This window comes from Oryx dammah, unplaced genomic scaffold (assembly GCF_014754425.2).
Source record: "Oryx dammah isolate SB20612 unplaced genomic scaffold, SCBI_Odam_1.1 HiC_scaffold_5, whole genome shotgun sequence".
Lineage (NCBI taxonomy): Eukaryota > Metazoa > Chordata > Mammalia > Artiodactyla > Bovidae > Oryx > Oryx dammah.
Genome location: NW_024070189.1, coordinates 105,014,386 through 105,033,586, shown reverse-complemented (window position 1 = coordinate 105,033,586; position 19,201 = coordinate 105,014,386). Strand labels below are relative to the sequence as shown.

The 19,201-nt window shown below is 41.7% G+C and overlaps 1 protein-coding gene across 1 annotated transcript in view; it reads right to left on the bottom strand.

Annotated features, from left to right (window-relative positions):
• ZFP2 (ZFP2 zinc finger protein) overlaps positions 1-19,201 on the bottom strand; it is a 23,916-nt gene extending 4,715 nt beyond the window's left edge. The window contains exons 1-3 of the mRNA XM_040241308.1: positions 19,138-19,201; positions 9,930-10,060; positions 70-162 (exon numbers count right to left, since the gene is read on the bottom strand). The gene's annotated coding sequence lies outside the window, so the exon portion shown is untranslated. The remainder of the gene's footprint in view (positions 1-69; positions 163-9,929; positions 10,061-19,137) is intronic.

The window sequence follows — 19,201 nt, the reverse complement described above, 5'->3', positions numbered from 1 at the left end:
AGGGACCTCTGAAGTGGTTTCGCCCCAAGGTGACACTCATAAAACAAGTCTTTGCAGCCTGATCCTTACCTGGGGAGATGCACCCAGAATGTTCTTTTGTCATCAGCTTCAGTTCTCAACCCAGCTGAGAAATCACATTTGGTTTGTAAAGCTGATGTCCTGCTTAGGAAGAAAAACACTACATTTGAGTTCTGAACTGAGCATAAAAATCACTGCCAGCATGTCTTATCGCTTCCTCTTCAGGGCTTCTGAGAGTATGTGGCTTCTGAGATTTCCCATTTTTCCATTCTCTACAGAAAAGACCTTTCACCTTGAGAGGACACCAAGGAACTACCCTAAAATAATGTCCTGTAGTATCAGGATGTCAAGTACAAATTCAAAAATTCCAGAGGCTGTACAAGCTGTCAGTGGTAGGAAAGATGGTAACAGGTAGGGTTTGAGTTACAAGAAGTCCTTACCCAGTGAAACCAGGTTCCTATAGTTTCTCAGCATCACTTTCCCATACAGGTTCCTCTGAGGAGACTCTAGATGGACCTGCTCCTCCCAGGTGAAGTCCACAGACACATCCTTGAATCCTGAAACTATAAATTCCTGCTTAAAAAACAATTATGCCAATAACACCTCTGAGGGAAGTAAAACAAAAATAACAGAAAACAAGCAGCATTAGACAGGATAGGATAAAGAAGAGATCTGTGAGAGAAAATGTTACCTTCCAAAAGAAACTGAACATCTGCAACAAAAACAGACAATATTATGAAACAATCAGGGACAGACATAAGGAGTAACAGGGAAAGACATTGACGGCTGCTCCAGATTAGCAGTGGAGAAGAGTAGATGGTATTCTGATTGTATCCTATTTACCCCACTGATGAAAGGACGGATTCCCCACCCTAAACAGCACAAGATGACCAAATACATGACACACAGCACTGGACAGAAGAGATGGACAGCAGTTTTTAGTCACATATTCTCACAACCTGGGGGAGGACACTCCACACCATGCAAGACCATTTGGTGGTCATACTCAGAAACAGTGAACCAGCATGGGCTGTGGGAGGCAGGCTGTGTACTGACAGGAGGGCGATGTGACCCTTGGCTACCATGGGAAGATATGATTGGCTTGTTTAAACATTTTCGAGCTGGTAGGAAGATAAAAAACCATTAGGCTGAGTATTGGTACAAGCGTACCTGGCCAGACTGACGAGAGCCAGTTGGGTGGGGAGTCCTTCCCACTAGGTGGGAGCATATCCAGTGAGAGCAGGGGAACTCACAGCTAGGTCTCTGGAGCTCCCTAAGGTTCAAAGTTGTAGAGACAGCACATGGAATTTTAGGCTTTACAATAACTGGGTGGAAACTCCAGTTAATGGGGGGAAAGCATGTATAAATAGGATAAATCTAGAACGTGGCTGGTCTGTGAGACAACCAGCAAAACACCCAGCTTGACTTGAAAATGGCATTTCAAACTTACAAGCCAATTTGGGCCTTGTTTTCCATCTCTTAGACGAGGAAATAAAACTCTGTAAGAAATCACTATGTTTGATAAGTGTGATGGTTAATTTCACATGTCAACTTGACTGGGCTAAGGTATGATCTGAGAGTTGGTAAAGCATTATTTCTGGGTATTTCTGTGAGAGTGCTCCCATTTGAACAGGTAGATTGAGTTACCAAAAAGGAGGAAGGCATCATCCAATCCACTGAGGGCCCACACAGAACAAAAAGGCTGAAGAAAGGTGAATTTGCTCTCTCTGCTTGAGCTGAGATAGCCATCTTCTCCAGCCCTTAAACACAACTCTCTTAGTTCTTGAGCCTTCAGACTCAGACCAGGACTTAGACCATCAGTTGCTGGATCTCACACCCCTTGGTTTGGAGTGGGACAGCAGCGCTGGCTTTCCTGGGCCCTCTGCAGTTGCAGATGGAAGGTCACGGGAACGCTTCATCCTCCATAACTGTGTGAGCCAGCTCCTCATAACCTCTCTGTATATCGACATATATCTTAGTGGTTCTCCTTCTCTGGAGAACCCTAACTAACACAAGAGGGAACACTAACTGAGTGGCAGTCACACTAAATGACAACTCGCCTTGTACTCAGTTCTGTACCAAGAGGAGATTCACATGCCTCAGCTCATTTAACCCGAAGGACAACCTGCCAGAGTGACAGAGTTGAAGTCATCATTTTACCAGTGAGGAATCTGAGGATCAAAAAGGTTAGTCCATGCAAGTCATACGGCTTGAACCCAAGGCCATCTAACTCCCCATGTGGTGAGAAGAAGGCCAAGAAAAGATCCCAGCAACTCTCAGCAAGCGTAAGAGTGAGAGAAAGACAGAAAGGGAGATGGAAGGAGACTCAGGACTGAAACTCAGGGGGGGAAAGGGGTTTCAAAGAAGAGGGGCTAGTCAACACTATCAGAAGTCAGGTAGGTCAAATAGCATGATGGTTGAAAAGAACGTCTGATTTGAAAATTAGCTAATTTCAGAAGAATGATGAAGGAAGAAGTCAGCTTACAGTGGATAAAAGAATAAATGGAAGATGAGGAATCAGAAGCAGCCAGATGAAATTACTTCAAACTTTTTGTGAAGATGAGAAAAAAAAAAAAAAGACCATATGAAAAGAAGTAAGGAATAAGTTGTGGAAATAAAGCAATGGAAAAGGTTGCATTTAAGGACAGAGAGCACTGTAATATTTGAATAGGCAAAAGAGAGAAAAGGACTGATGAGTTCAGAGATGGAATGAAACCAATTTCCAAGCAATCTGGATATTTTACATCCTACTGGCTATGAACTCTAGAAAAAGTGTCAACCCTGAGGCACAGAGTTTATTATATTTCTTTCTACCTCATTATTTATTTTCTCCTAGTACTTTTAAATCAACATATCGAAATAACAAAAACATGTTAAAAATTATTGACAAATATTGTTGAGAAAAGTAAAAGTAGCTACTTGTTCAGTTGCCAAGCCATGTTGGACTCTTCTCAAACCCATGGACTGTAACACGTCTGGCTTCCCTGTCCTTCACCATCTCCCAGAGTTTGCCCAAGTTCATGTCCACTGAATCAGTGATACCATCCAACCATCTTATCCTCTGTCACCAAAAGTAGCTACTAGTAGTATATAAATACATGGCAGAAATTCCATTTTATGAAAGGAAAAAAAGAAATGAGAAAAATCATCAGTTTGAAAAATGTTCTAAAGAAAGGGGAAGAAACAAGAAAGCATAATCATGATAAATCATTAACAAAAGAATGACTCAATACATGTATAACAATAAATTTAAATGGATTGGCTTTATCTATTAAAAGAGAAAAGCAGTAAAATTGGCTTAAAATACAATTATATGGCACACACAAGAAACCCTGGAAAATTACATGGATAGAGGAGCCTGGCAGGCTATAGTCCATGGGGCTGCAAAGAGTCAGTCACAACTGAGCAACTAACACATATATACATATAAGAGACACACATAAAATACAAACCAAAAAGTTTTAAAAAGTGGGGATGCTAGAGAAAAGACATGGGCTTCCCAGGTGGCTCAGTGGTAAAGAATCTGCCTGCAATGCCGGAGATACAGGAGATGCAGGTTCAACCTCTGGATCGGGAAGATCCCCTGGAGGAGGGAATGGCAACCTCCTCCAGTATTCTTGCTTAGAGAATCCTATGGACAGAGGAGCCTGGTGGGCTACAGTCCACAGTGTAACAAAGAGTCAGACATGACTGACTGAGCACGCACACACACAGACAAGATACAGCAGGCAAAAGCAAATAAAAAACAGGGATGAGACCATATCAATAACAGATAAGGTAGAATATATGTGGACATAAAATATAAGCCCCTTTGTGAAAAAGGTAATAGCTCATATATATGATACCCTCTTTCTGGGCTTCCCTGGTGGTCCAGTGGTTAAGAATCCACCTATCAATGCAGGGGACACCAGTTCAATCCTTGGTCCGGAAAGATTCTATGCGCCGTGGAGCATCTAAGCCCACAAGCTGTAACTACTGAGCCCAGGCACTGCAGCTACTGAAGTCTGCGTGCCCTAGAGCCTGTGCTCTGCAATGAGAAGCCACCGTAATGAGAAGTCCACTCCCCGCAACTAGACGGTAGACTGTGCTCACCACAACTAGAGAAAGCCACGTGCAGCCACAAAGACCCAATGCAGCCAAAAAATTAAAAAAATAATAATAAAAAAATTCATTAAAAAAAACCAATGCATTAAAAACCAATAATAAATATGATATTCTCTTTCCAAAAAATTAACCTACTTTCAATAAGTTAATAATAAGGCAAAATTAAAAGCCCAACTTTAGACTCTGATGGGTTATATGTTGGTCTTCTCTACCTTCCTAGATTCTTCTCATTCCCTTAAGTGCAGAACCTACTACCCCCTCCACTCCTGCCACAGGCCTCAGAGCTTGTCCCTACTATGAAGCATACTATGGAACCCTGGGTAGATTAGTATGGAAAGCCATTTTTAAAAGCTGCTGCTGCTAAGTCACTTCAGTTGTGTCCGACTCTGTGCGACCCAATAGATGGCAGCCCACCAGGCTCCCCTGTCCCTGGGATTCTCCAGGCAAGTACACCATGTCCTTCTCCAATGCATGAAAGTGAAAAGTGAAAGTGAAGTCGCTCAGTCGTGTCCGACCCTTAGGGACCCCGTGGACTGCAGCCTACCAGGCTCCTCCATCCATGGGATTTTCCTGGCATGAGTACAGGAGTGGGGTGCCATTGCCTTTTCTGTTTAAAAAGCTAAAGTGAAACTTAACTGTATCAGTCATAAAATGTATCTGTTGCTAATCTCTTAAGATGTTTTCTCCCTTTCTCCTTTCCACTTATTATGGGTTTTTTTCTCCCCAGCACTACATTAAGCTCATGGTAAATCATGGTATTTGAAATAAGCAGCTTCATGGGTTTATCTCCTTCATGCAGAGGTTTCCTCAAATATAAAACACAGAGTTTTTTTATATTGTTAGTCTTTATAAAGGCCAAAATCAAATGGAATAAATAGGAATATTTTAATAATGAAAGTATATTTTATAAAGAAGATACAATAGTGATAAAGTTTTAGACACCACAGCAGCACAATGTTTTCAGATGTAATTCTCAGCAACCCAGTGTCTTAATTTTTTTTAACCAAGTCATAACTCTGGTTAAATCACAATCACCATAGCAACAAAAACTGAAACACCTCGGAATACACTTACTAGGAATAAGCAAGATCCTCATGATGAAAGTTAACAAAAGCCATAATGAAAGACCTGAATAAAAGGAAAGGTAATTTTTTTTCCTCAATAGGAAGAATAAATATTGTAAAGATGGTAATCTTCCTCAAATTGATATAGTTAGTAAACCCAAATCAAAACTGCATATTTTTTAATGGTTTTTGTTGAACTTGGTAATAGTTAATAAAATTTGACCCTAAGGATAAATGTATACGAATAGTACAGTAACCAAAGGAGGTTGGGATGTTCTTTATAAACTAACAAAGTAAATTCTAAAACAAATAAAATAGAGTGGTACTACAGTAGAAATAGAGCAACAGAACAGAATTCAGAAAAATAAACTCAAGTGTGTATGTATATGTATCTAAATATGTTAAATGTAAACATTTTATATACATATATAAATTTAGTGTATTATCTAATTTAGTGTAAATTTAGGTAGTATTTCAAATCTTTCAAGAATAAGCAGAGTACTCAATATATTATTTCAATAGGTGTACAACAGTTTGAATGCCATCTCCTCAAATGTGCCAACCCAGTTCTGCCTAACTAAAGCAGACACCATGTCACACTCAGCCAGGCCACCGTACTGTTTGGTGACCACAGCATGTAACAACATCCTCAGTAGTATTTCTTCTTCTTCATTGCTGCCTTCTCTTTCTAGAAGAGAAAATCAAGGAGGAAAGGGCTTTGTCTTTCTTTCACTACTACCTTCCCATCATCCAGAACATGGCTTAGCACATGGTAGGCAGGCACTAAAAATATGTTTAATGAAAGGATGGATGATGAAATGCCTCACCACACATTAAATGAAGTTAGAGTCCAACCTCACATGTGTACAATAAATTCCAGATAGCTCAAGAAACTAAATTTAAAATGATAAAAACCAATAGAAAATATAGGAAAGTATTTCTATAAACTTAGGCTACAGAAAAACTTTCATAGCAATAATTCCAAAGATAAACAAAGGAAAAGAAATGTTAACCGCATAAAACTTTATTTGTAGCCTAAGATTACAAAAAAATTTAAAGCTGAATGACAGGGAACAAGAATGGCGATTTATGGCAAAGGACTAATATCTACTTCTTTAATATATAAACAACTCAACATAAAAATGGACAAAGGACACAAAAAGGCATCTTAAAAGGCTGGAAGAATGTACATCTACAGTCATTTTTGAGAATTTGAGACCTAGAAGTATATCTTATAACCTTTCCACCTTAATTTTTTTTACAACTATATGCTTAATATTTATATTCAGAAAAAGAGGATAAAACTTAAAGGCAAATGCAAGTTATACTTGGGCAATTCACAGTCACATAACTGGTTAATATAGGAAAGATGGAAATATTAGGAAAGATGAAAGAAGGAATACAGCTCTAACACTGCACTGATACATCCTAAATCAATCACTATACTCTTTGAAAGTGTCAAGGTCATCAAAGACAAAGACTGAGAAACTGTTCCAGAGTCAGGGAGACTAAGGAGACAGGACATTTAGATGCCAGGTGAGAACTGGATTAGTTCCTGGATCAGATAAAGGACATTTGTGGCAAAACAGGACTAAGGTCGGCAGATCAGCTAACAGAATTGTATTAGTGTAAGGACATAAAACAGGGTCCTTAACTTTAGGAAACAAATAGTTAAGTATTTAAAAATCAAACCAGTGATTGCCTGGGATGGGAGTTTTGTGTAGGAAGCAGGTGAAACCACTGATTACCTGGGATGGGAGCTGTGGATAGGAAATAGGTGAGGATACTTTCTGGAGTGATGACAATGTTCTATAGCTTGACTGGGACACTGGTGATGTTGGTGCACAAATTTGTCAAAACTCAGTGAACTGTATGCTTTAACTGGGTTATTTTATGTAAATGACACCTGAAAAATAAAGTTGACTTAAAAATCTAGTTAGCACTATTAAACTAAATGGGCTTCCCTGATGGCTCAGCAGTAAAGAATCTGCCCGCAATGCAGGAGTCACTGGAGACACAGGTTTAATCTCTGGGTCAAGAAGATCCCCTGGAGGAGGGCATGGCAACCCAATCCAGTATTCTTCCTTGGAGAACCCTATGAAACCGGGGAGGCTACAGTAGTCCATAGGGTTGCAAAGAGTCAGATATGACTGAAGCAACTTGGCATGCAGCATGCATGCATTTTAACTAAATAAAATAAAATCAAGGCTATTGACAACCAAACTGAAGCCTTCATCAACTAAAATCTTCTGAGTGCTCACCCACCTTAAATCTTCCTCCTTTCCAGAAATTCTCTGATAGTACCTATTTTTGTGAATTATGTTTCCTTTTAAAACTGAGCTTGATAACACTGAGGAGAGAAAGTAGTACAAAGAGAAATCATGACAGTCAACGTTTGTCTTCATGAAGTCTTTAGACTGGCTCCTTTTATAAATAACCAAGTGACATATTCAAGAGACTCCTAACATATGACCTTATGACTAGAGAAAATACCACAAGTCCTTTAGGATGGCAGACAAGGTAAACTATACCTAAACTTAAAAAGTAAAACAAAAAAAACACCTAAGAACTTAAGAGTTTCCTGGGTTAAATCCTCCTGATGTCTTACTTCCTTTTCCAGAGAAGCAACAACTTCAAGTTCTAGCAAAAACTAGTAGGGTCCATTTCAAGCAATCTCTCACAGCAAAACAAGCCTAGGCTCCTTATTCACTTTTTTCCTCTGATTTTTTCTGCTTCTTCTCAGAAAAGCTCTCATCTTGCCAACTCCCTTATTTAAATTCCTCTGACTTCTCCTCTACTCTCAGGCCTACCACCCCACCCAACACACAAACTCCTCCTTCCTGGTACTTGACCCCAACTGTCTCTGATTCCCTCTTACTTCCAGTCCCTTGCTACCTTCACTCCACCTGTAAAACTTGTCACCTACAAATTGGTACTTGCCATCTACCTCTACACACGAGCTGCTCCAACTGCTGACCTTCAACACCCCCTGAAAAGAGTTCAGGGTGGAGATCAGGAAAGAAGCATCTGTCTTCTGGGAAAACTGGCAAAACAGGTCTTTAGATAGTTATTTTCAGGAGACAATATTATTAGCCCAGTTCTTGCATCCTGTCATATCTAGAAAAGCACTAAAATCCTTCATGGTGACATCTGCTCCTTGTGACTAGCAGTAACCTTCTGCAAAAAAAAAAAAAAAAAAAGTGCTTGATTGCATGTACTCCCCCTTCCCCAAAATCACATACATATTAACCATCCCCCCTACGTCTTTGGAGCAGTTTCTAAGAGCTATCTGAAATGCTGCCTTCAGTCCTCATTTTGCCCCAAATAAAACTTAACAATTCTCGTGTTGTGCATTTTTTTTTCAGTTGACAAACTCTAATAAAACACCAAGTATAGTGTCTGGAATAATGCTAAGAATGCCTACAACTGAGCTAGTACTGTCAACATTCCAGGAACCAATGCTGGGCTCTTTTTACTTCATCTCATTTGATCTTTCACCACACCTATGAAGTAGGTATTATTAAGTGAAACAAGTCCAGTGAAATTCTTATCACTGTCAAATGTGTGGCAAACACTCAGTTAACGCTGTTATTTCTGTCATCACCATGAGGAACTAATGCTTAGGGAAGTCAGGCCACTCACCCAAGACAGTGCAGCTGTTAAATAATATTTGGAATTTAAACTTCAGATGCTCTGACTTCACTACAGCAAATCCTCTCCACATATCCCTACTCAACCCTACTTCTGGTCACCACACTGATCTCTTTCTCCTGAACTCTGGAAAACCTGGGTCCTGGAACTCTGACAACCTGGGTACTTAACTGTACTTTTTCTTATTATCATTCAGTTCAGTTCAGTCACTCAGTCGTGTCCGACTCTTTGCGACCCCATGAACTACTATAGCACGCCAGGCCTCTCTGTCCATCACCAACTCCCGGAGTTCACTCAAACTCACGTCCATCAAGTTGGTGATGCCATCCAGCCATCTCATCCTCTGTCGTCCCCTCCTCCTGCCCCCAATCCCTCCCAGCATCAGAGTCTTTTCCAATGAGTCAACTCTTCGCATGACGTGGCCAAAGTACTGGAGTTTCAGTTTCAGCATCATTCCTTCCAAAGAACACCCTGGGCTGATCTCCTTTAGAATGGCCTGGTTGGATCTCCTTGCAGTCCAAGGGACTCTCCAGAGTCTTCTCCAACACCACAGTTCAAAAGCATCAATTCTTTGGTGCTCAGCCTTCTTCACAGTCCAACTCTCACATCCATACATGACCACAGGAAAAACCATAGCCTTGACTAGTCGGACCTTAGTCAGCAAAGTGATGTCTCTGCTTTTGAATATGCTATCTAGGTTGGTCATAACTTTTCTTCCAAGGAGTAAGCGTCTTTTAATTTCTTATTATTGTATACCTGTGCAATCATCATGACTATTCCCTGTAGAAATGTGACCTCTTTTATGTTCCTGGAGAGTCCATAGCCCTATAAGCAAGCACCTATAAGGACCATCTCGCACATGATTTCTGTTCCTTTTTTGACCCCTGAACTGCACCAACAAATTAACAGGCCAAGGCATCCAGCTGAATAAGGAACTGGCAACTGAGACTAGAACTGAGAGACATAGAGGGAGGGTTTTGTGGAAAACATCCGACATTCAGAGATCTCAACTGTTCTGTTTTCTGTGGTGAGGCCTACCTACACTATAGGAGCAAGGAGTAAGAGAGAGGTTTGAGAGAAAGCTGAGCTTACCTGAACTCCCCAAAGTAGAGGCCCAGCAGCCATTGCCTTCTCCTTCCTTCCTGTGGTGTCCTTCCCAGGGGTTGGGCAGGATCCAGAGAAGATGGAGCTGAGGGAAGGAAAAGATGTGAGAAACAAGACTCCTGCCAAAAAAAAAAAAACAAAAAACTGAGAATGGAATATTGCCTGCCACATCAGTAAACAAAGGATATTGTAGTTATCAGGGTTGCATACGCCACCAGTGAGCTGGGGAGCCTGGAGGGGAACTCAGGAAAGAAAGGATACCTGGCATCTAGCAGACATCAGACTTCAGCCCCTCCCCACAGTAAGCCTTGAGGAAACTCAGGGTGTGAAAACACAGGATACCGGCCCCAGGCAGCCCAGGAGCCTATCAAAGGAATGATTTCAGTGAGCCCTGACTCTTGCATCTTCCCATACACAGAAAAGTGCTAAATTCCTTGAGCTATCCAGTTTTCTTTAATTAACAATCATCTTTTGACATTCAGACTACCTGCCCTTTGTTGCAAAACTCCTATATATACCCTGACTCCTCCCCAGCCTCCTCAGAGCAGTTTTCTCAGGGTTACTTGAGATATACGCTGCCTCCCAGGCTTGAGCTTGAGGTCATAAAAATTTCTGCTGAATAAAACATAACTCCCAACTTTTAGGTTGTGAGCTCTTTTTTTGTCTACAATATAATACCTACAGATAAGCCAAATAAGAAGTATATGGTATTTATGTGAAGAATACCATTAAAAAATACCATTTAATTTACTGATTAAACTTATTTAAAGAAAGCTGAACAAAGAGAGACATACCATCTTCCTGGATGTCACAATATCCTGCTGTCACTTCTTTGAAATTAATTTATAAACTTAACACATTCCCAACCAAGTTATACCTAAATAATAATCTTGTGAGGTTAATTACAGAAAAGATGATCTTTTTTAAAAGTTAACTGTGTTATGAAACAATAGCAAGGAAATTTCTGAAAGGGAATAGCAAACTTGCCCTCCAAATATTATAGGACTCCCTGGAGGAGGAAATGGCAAGCCAATCCAGTATTCTTGCCGGGAAAATCCCATGGACAGAGAAGCCTAGCAGGCTAAAGTCCATGGGATCACAAAGAATTGGACATGACGGCCACATACACAAAACTAGAACACAGTGTTACTGCATGGGGAGAATCATTCATTCACCAGATATACTGTTGGCCACCTACCGTGTACCAGGCACCTATTCTTAGGGCAGACAAAATAAACTCTCTACCCTCACGGATGTTATAGTCTAACAGGGGAAAGGGTCAATGGAATAAATTAAAATCCTAGCAACACAAACAGTTCAGGAAACAGTTTATACATAAGAATTCAGGATATGAAAAAATGTGACAGTTCACATCAATGAAGAAAATGTTGTGGTCCGAGCACAGGTTGGAAAAGAATTTCCAGACATGAGACAGAATGAGAGGGAAATAACGTTTATTAGAGTGGGAGACGCTGTTAGAACAGTGGGCCAGCTCAAGGGAGAACCGGCCTTGAACAGCGGTCCTTAGTTCACTTTTATACCCAGGGTGCAAGGTGTGGGATGGGGTCTTGCGGGTCATTTGCTGATGGGATGAGGCACATATACTGGGTGGCTGGGTGGAGGGAGAGTAAGGCAAATACCCTCTCTCTATGAGGGTAGGAGGAGAGACAGGTTATACTGCTCAGGAGGACCTGAAGTCCATTAATATTACAACACGGGGGAGGGAAGGACGATAACGGTCTGGTTTTTCTGTTCCTGCATTCCAAGACCCTCTTTGGTTTTATCTGCTCTTTCGTCCTTGGGTCACCACATTCCCCCCTCTATTTTTTTTTTAATTAATTAATTTTTTATTTTACTCTACAATTCTGTATTGGTTTTGCCATACATTGACATGCCCTCTCTTTATTTTTAGGGCCAATTCTTTGGCCCCTGTTGATACCCTGCTCATATCTAACTATCTACCTATTTCCCTTCTCAGGCGTTTCGGAAACCAGTCTCAAAGGAAAAGGGGTGGTGACCGCTCTGACTTCTTCAGGCTGTCATGGGGCTCTGGGTTCCCTTTGCCTGCTCTCTGCCAGGGTGCATTTACGGAGGGAGAGGAGCGTCCATGGAATGATAAGGCGGCTTGTTTCAGCATTGTCTGGTGTTGGTCAGGGTATCTTCTTCTCATACTATCACTTGGAGATGTGTTGTACTCTAGAAGAAACAAACTTAACCCAGAAGTTGGAGGTGCGTGGCCCAAAGATGAATAGAAGTAGAAACGCTGAGGAGCTAGCCAGGAAAGCCAGGACCAGGCTGGTTCACGACGTTCGAGTTTCTCTGGGTACGAGAAGAGACAAGAATTGGGGCTCAGAGAATCTTTACCTCAAAGCATCTGATTATCTCAAGGCCGGGTCTTTTGAGTTTTTCCCAGAGCACAGAGTGCCTTATTTCTGATCTCCACCCTGAACTCCTTTCAAGGGGTGTTGAAGGCCAGCAGCTTGCAGTGGTCATGATGTAATCTTTTTAGAGGCAGCTGGCAAGTGCCAACTTCCAGTCAGCAGGGTCCCTTCATAGCCACATATTTGACCATGCTTTGGGGGCATTTCATGGCTGTTGTGTCCCGCAGTGCTGGGAAGGCTCATTCTCAAGGCTCAATCCCAAAGATTCCATGGACAGTCCACTCAAGTGTGCTCTTACGGGACCAGACCTTGCAAGTAGCAAAAGTCTCTGGACCATACCTGTCTTACTAGCCTCTTGGTCCAGGAAATGATTCCCTCATGTTGCTTCTTCCCATATCTAGAGTTACATTGTTATAATCATTGATCTCATATGGAACTGCATATCCACATTTTATCACAGGCTCAGTCACACATTTAGTAACGTAAGAAACAATCATCTGAAACAAGCAACATAGAAAATAACAAAGCCAGCAGTTATTAATAAGGTCATAAATAAGAACTGTGTCAAGAACTTTCATTAGATAGAGTCCAGTATAGAGTCCATCTGACCTTTATTCAAAGATTGGTTACTGAGCTAAGCTTTAGAAGCAAACTTAGAGTGTCCTTTTTAATAATTAATTAAACTTTTTAGCAATATAACCGGAGAAGGCAATGGCACCCCACTCCAGTACTCCTGCCTGGGAAATCCCATGGGTGGAGGAGCCTGGTAGGCTGCAGTCCATGGGGTCACGAAGAGTCGGACACAACTGAGCGACTTGACTTTCACTTTTCACTTTCATGCATTGGAGAAGGAAATGGCAACCCACTCCAGTGTTCTTGCCTGGAGAATCCCAGGGACGGGGGAGCCTGGTGGGCTACCATCTATGGGGTCACACAGAGTCAGACACAACTGAAGTGACTTAGCAGCAGCAATATAACATAACAACAAGGAACTATCTCGGAAGTAAACAGACCTTAATCAACAAAACTAGAACTTAATATTAAGTGAAATATAATTTTTTTGTCATTGTGAGGACATTGACCCTGTAGGCAGGGAAGGCTTTAACCCATCAAATAAAAATGAGACTTGTCAGGGAGCCGGGAAAAGCCAAGTGGCCATCTTGGACTTCCCGTAGCCCTGACTCTGATTTACAGCTACTGTTCACCGATTTTTAATCCCCCGATTTAGGAGTAGACTGTTGCCACGTTTTAAGGACATCAGGATAGCAAAAGTCTAACCGTTAGGGCTTATATTTTGTAGAAGCAGAATGAGCTTTGTCTACATGCACTGTAATCTTAAATAATGTTTATTTACTTTACCAAAGTAACAAAAGATTTTTAAAACAAATATAAACCATTTAAAGGCAAAGAAATTGATAATCTGTTATCAAAAACTTCATTCTAGGAAAACTTTGTTTTCGTAACATAGAGAGTAGACTAAATTCCAGTCTGTTCCCAGTTTACCAGATAACAAACAAAATTTGTTTATCGCTTAATCTTAGAAAAGTCTTTTCCATAAATCTTGAAGTAGCAGTATTCTTGCAAAGGCATCAGGGTGAAACCATAGAAGGCATGTTTAAAATCTGATTAAATTGCAATTGACAATGTAGCCTGGTCATTGCTGTGACTTGTAACACTTTAACATGATAACTAGAATTATAACGACATTTTATCAGGACATATCAGATTTTCATGAATTTCACTTAATTTCTAGGATATCTATATTAGTAACATCAACCATACAATATAACCTGAGATGATTCATCACTCTTCTAGCAATACTTCCCAAGTAATTTAACATGTCAAATGAACTCAGGTAGTTTAATATCTCTCTTTGGGAATGTCTCAGGGGCCCTCTGAAGCATCCCAAAGTTAGCTAGAAGTCAAATGATTTAGGAAGTGTTTTCAATAAATATCAAAAGGGTTTATAACACTCAGTCAGATAGGATCATATAAGTCACAATGAAACAACAGTTACTCACTTAGCCAAAGTTAACAAAAGATTTCAAAGGTAAACATAGAACAGATCACTTCAGGGATAAAGAAACTTAAAATCCATTATCAAAGGCAGTTCAACATCTCAAGAAAACAAAACTCTTCCCTTGGGGTCCACTTTTCATAAAATCTTCTTATCACTTTCTGTACCCATTACTTTGTTCTCCCATCCTGAGACAGTCACCAGTAAGTCAGACCTACTTCCTTTTCCCTTCATAAAATGTAATTTCATTCCTCATATCTTCTTTACTGAAAACACACATCCTACTTTCCTTAAGCAACCAAGAACTGACCTTTATATTAGCATTCTATAGATTGATGAACATAAATACCAGTGATTTATGTTTTTAAATTCTAAAAAAAAATTCTAGAGAACATCTCAGGATGGCATCAAACATTATTCAATAAAAGTCCAAAATCACTAGTTTCTCTGTAAGAGGAAGTTAGTGTTCAGTAATGAATGTTTCAGAATCTTATTTTATTTGGAAATGACCTAGCTATTCAATAAACTTCATTCACTTAGTTTAGCACAACCCTAGATATTCAGGTTACCAAAATCTAGAGAGACTGCTGTTTTAGACAGACATTTCTAAAGTATAATTATTCTTAATAGTTTATCTAAAAGCTCATATCTCATTTACATTTTTCAGGTTTTTTTTCCTACAGGTACTTTTCTTGTTGACAAACTTGTAACAGATAAAACAATATAACAATATTTAACTTATAATAAACCTAGGCACAAAGGAAATATGCTTAACGTTAATGACTCTTAGATATGTCTATATCAGATTAGCAAACAAACATTAATACTAGATACTTAATATTGCATATTTCCCAGTTCATATGAATCTGAAATTCATTTAATTTCCCTTGTATTTAGATTTGATTTGTAAGCGCTTACTTTTCTTTAGGCCAATAAATTAAAACTCATTTACAACTTCAGCAATATTATCAAAAAAACCCAAAAGACACACACTGAGACATACATAAATACAGACAGAGATCGCAGTTTTCCGCTTGAGATTTAAAATGTCTCTTTGATTTCCTCCCCCTGCCCCCCTTTTTAAAAAATTCTAATTTGCCCAAGGTTGAGGTCTCAGGTAAAGTGGGCTGTGTATTTCAAGGACATGGAAAGAGTTAACTTCAAGCTTTTCCCTAGGCAGGCCTTTTAATAAGCTAGGTGTTCTTAATTGCATATGCAAAAAGAACCAGTTTTGCAGTTTCCAAGAAAAAATTTCATTTTAACCAGTTTTCTCCAAAGTCTATAGAACATCATGGCCATCCTGCGTCAAAAAGTTATCTTTCCTTTCTGTGCTGCTGCTAAGTCACTTCAGTCGTGTCCGACTCTGTGCGACCCCATAGACAGCAGCCCACCAGGCTCCCGTCCCTGGGATTCTCCAGGCAAGAATACCAGAGGGGGTTGCCATTTTCTTCTCCAATGCATGAAAGTGAAAAGTGAAAGGGAAGTCCTCAGTCGTGTCCGACTCTTCGTGACCCCATGGGCTGCAGCCTACCAGGCTCCTCTGTCCATGGGATTTCCCAGGCAAGAGTACTGGAGTGGGTTGCTTAGTCATAGTTTTATAGCTAAAATATAGACCAAATAGTGCTCAAATTGACTCTGATATCAGGGGCGGATCAGCTGATAAAAATCTTGGATTGTCCCTCTGATGGGAAGTGAGGTCTTTGTCCCATCAGAAGAATCTGAAGGGTTAAGGGAATTTGCAGGAGGAAGCTTGGTCCTTCCCCATCCTGAGAAACAAAGAGTAGTTAGAAGGGAATTCTTTAGGATGTTCAGGAGTGGGGGAAGCTTGGTTCCCTCCCCACCTGAGAGATAAGTGTAGTTAGAAGGGGATTCTTTAGAATGTTAGGAGAGTTTTTGATCCTTCAGGCTTTTGAATATAGGGAAAGACCTGGACCAAAGAGAACCTCAGAATCCTCTCCAAGAGGTCAGGTGGATATGAAAGGTCGAGTAGGGGTCACCTAGGAAATCTGATGGAGACAGAGGGGGACAGGAGACAGGGAGGCAACAGAACATAAGGAAATTCTGAGTCCTTTCCCTGCTTTTGGCAAAAGCTAGTGTGCCATTCAGAGGCCATATTTTTTGGGGGTCCCCCAGTTTGTATTGGAGCCAGGTCTCCCGCAGGGTCAAAATTTTCCAGTTTCTGAGAATGTAGCCAAGGGGTGAGTCTGAGAGAGGATCCCAGGATGTACAGAGATTCCTGGGAGCAACCGGGTGACTCACTGTTTGGCGATTCCCTGAAACATGGAAGCCACTCTTGGGATAGCTCAAAAGCAACACCTAAGCTCCTGTAAATCAATCTGGACTGAAAAGGAAGGAAGTGACAGGCAAGAAGTCTGAGGAATCTGCCTTACAATCCTATTGGGGAGGCGGTGGCCAGGGGACAATGGTCTCCGTTTTCCTTCAATCACTATGTGCCTGACATGGCACACAGAAACTGTCTTGCTGTGGGTGCCCTTGTGGCCTGATCCGTTCCGTGTCCCCCTTATCCTCACACGGGAGTCTTCGTGTGGCAGGCGCCCTAATGGCTTTTAAGTGCCTGACCCGTGCACACAATATTGGTTGGCCTAGTTCTCAGTTGGAAAGAAGACAAAGGAGAGACCCTCACCCGTTCGGGCGGCAGTTACTGGGGCACAGTGGGGCCTTTGGAACACACCAGAGGGTGACCCTGGCCAGAGTTCCTCAGTTGCTTCCACAGCACTTGCCTGTTTGCAGAGGGTCCCTATGAGAAAGAAGAGAGGAGGTGGGGGAAGAGGCCCCAAGGTCCCTGTACAGGCCACCAAAAATGTCGTGGTCCAAGCGCAGGTTGGAAAAGAATTTTCAGACATGAGACAGAATGAGAGGGAAATAAAGTTTATTAGAGTGGGAGACGCTGTCAGAACAGTGGGCCAGCTCAAGGGAGAACCGACCTCAAACAGCGGTCCTTAGTTCACTTTTATACCCAGGGTGCAAGGAGTGGGATGGAGTCTTGCGGGTCATTTACTGGATGGGTGGGGGGATGGAGAGTAAGGCAAATACCTTCTCTCTAGGGGGCAGGAGGGGAGACAGGCTATACTGCTCAGGAGGACCTGAAATCCATTATTAGTTACAACATGGGGGAAGGAAGGACGATAAGGGTCTGGATTTTCTGTTCCTGCATTCTAAGACCCTCCTTGGTGTTATCTGCTCTTTCGTCCTTGGGTCACCACAGAAAGGATGAATGATTCAGTAACTCAGAACAAGAGCTTACCACTTGGAAAGAATAAAAATTTGCACATAAAGTGAAACTAAAGTACTAGAAGAAAATGCAGATGAATATCTTGTGACATATGGACTAAAAGACTCCCTAACAATGATGTCAAAGACCCAAACATGAAGGGGAGGTTTGCACATCTGAACATATAGAAATGCAACATTTCTGCATAGAAATTGAAAATATATTTGTGTATCAGACACACGATTTAAAAACACAATGCAAACTGCATAAAAATACTCACTTGCTTTCAAAATGCAAATAGCTGCACCTTTTTGTTTGCACCTCTCTGAAACTTAGAGAACAGTAACACTCAGACTTAACTGTGTGTCAATAAGGTACCCTTACCTTGCAATGTTTATAAACTACTACTGTTCTAGAGAGAAGAGGACAGAAGGTATCAAAAACTTTACAGTATGATTTAGAAATTTCACTTGAGAAGATTTACGGAATGAGATAAGAATGCAGAGATAAATGTAGCCAGATGGCCTTTATTGTTTATAATACTAAACAAAAAATCAAAAAAAGCCCACAACAACCCTGAGAAAGAACACTAAGGCCTACAGAGAGGATTAAGCGTGGCACAGACATACTTTTCCTCATATTCATTAATAAGCTGACTTAGCTGTTCTTACAAACTAGTGTAAGTAGATGGTTTCAAAATATTAAATTAAAAAAAATTTATTCTGCATCTTAAGTTGTACTACACAGATAAAAATATTTATTAAGAAATCACGGAGCTTAAGATTCGCGCACACGTATTTCATAACTCATTTTTTAAAGTAAATGGAGAAAAGGATACTAATATCCACATATTTGTTTAGAAAGCGTTTCTATGTATATAGAGATGCAGATTTTGACAGTTTTCAAATGATTTTTCCCTTTTTGCTCCTCTGGACCTTCTAGTTGTCCTATAGTGAACTTTATTTTTGGTAAGAGAAAAAACTGCTTTAAAAGAAGAAAAGGATTCCCTCAAGTAGAAATCTGCATAGGATGGCCCTCCCCATTCTTACGGAGAGAGGAGTGAAGCGGGGCCCGCGCCAGCGCCCCAAGGAATCGGAAACCACTGAGGGCGGTCCCGAGATGCGCTTTACACAAAGGGCAGGAGCTGGAGCCCCGAGACCCGCACCTTGGTCGACAATCCCCCGGGATTTTCACGGCGGGTCCCGGGGACAGCTCGCGACGGGGAGGATCCCAGGGTCCGAGCGACTTGCAGAGGCTTCGGCCCCACTTGCCCCTCCGACGCTGGGCCCCTGGGCCGAGCTCTCTGCCCTCGCCGCTCGGGGGACAGGTGGTCGAAGAGCCGCGCGCGACCGCTCGGCTCTTGGTGTTCTCGCCGGCTGGGCTCCCAGGGCGAGAGGAGGCACACCTGGAGTTAAGAGCCCGGCGCTGCGCTGGGTCAGAGCGGTCGCGGCCCATCAGCAGCCCGCCCCACCCCAAGGGGCCGCGCCCGGCTGCGCTGGACGCCTCCCGCCAAGGCCCCGCTCACCCTCCGGAGCGGGCGCTTCCCGCCGCGGCCCCTTCACTCACCCTCTCCCAGAAGGAGCCCAGGCAGCCTGCGGACCGATGACGGCCCTCGCGGCACCGCCGCCCC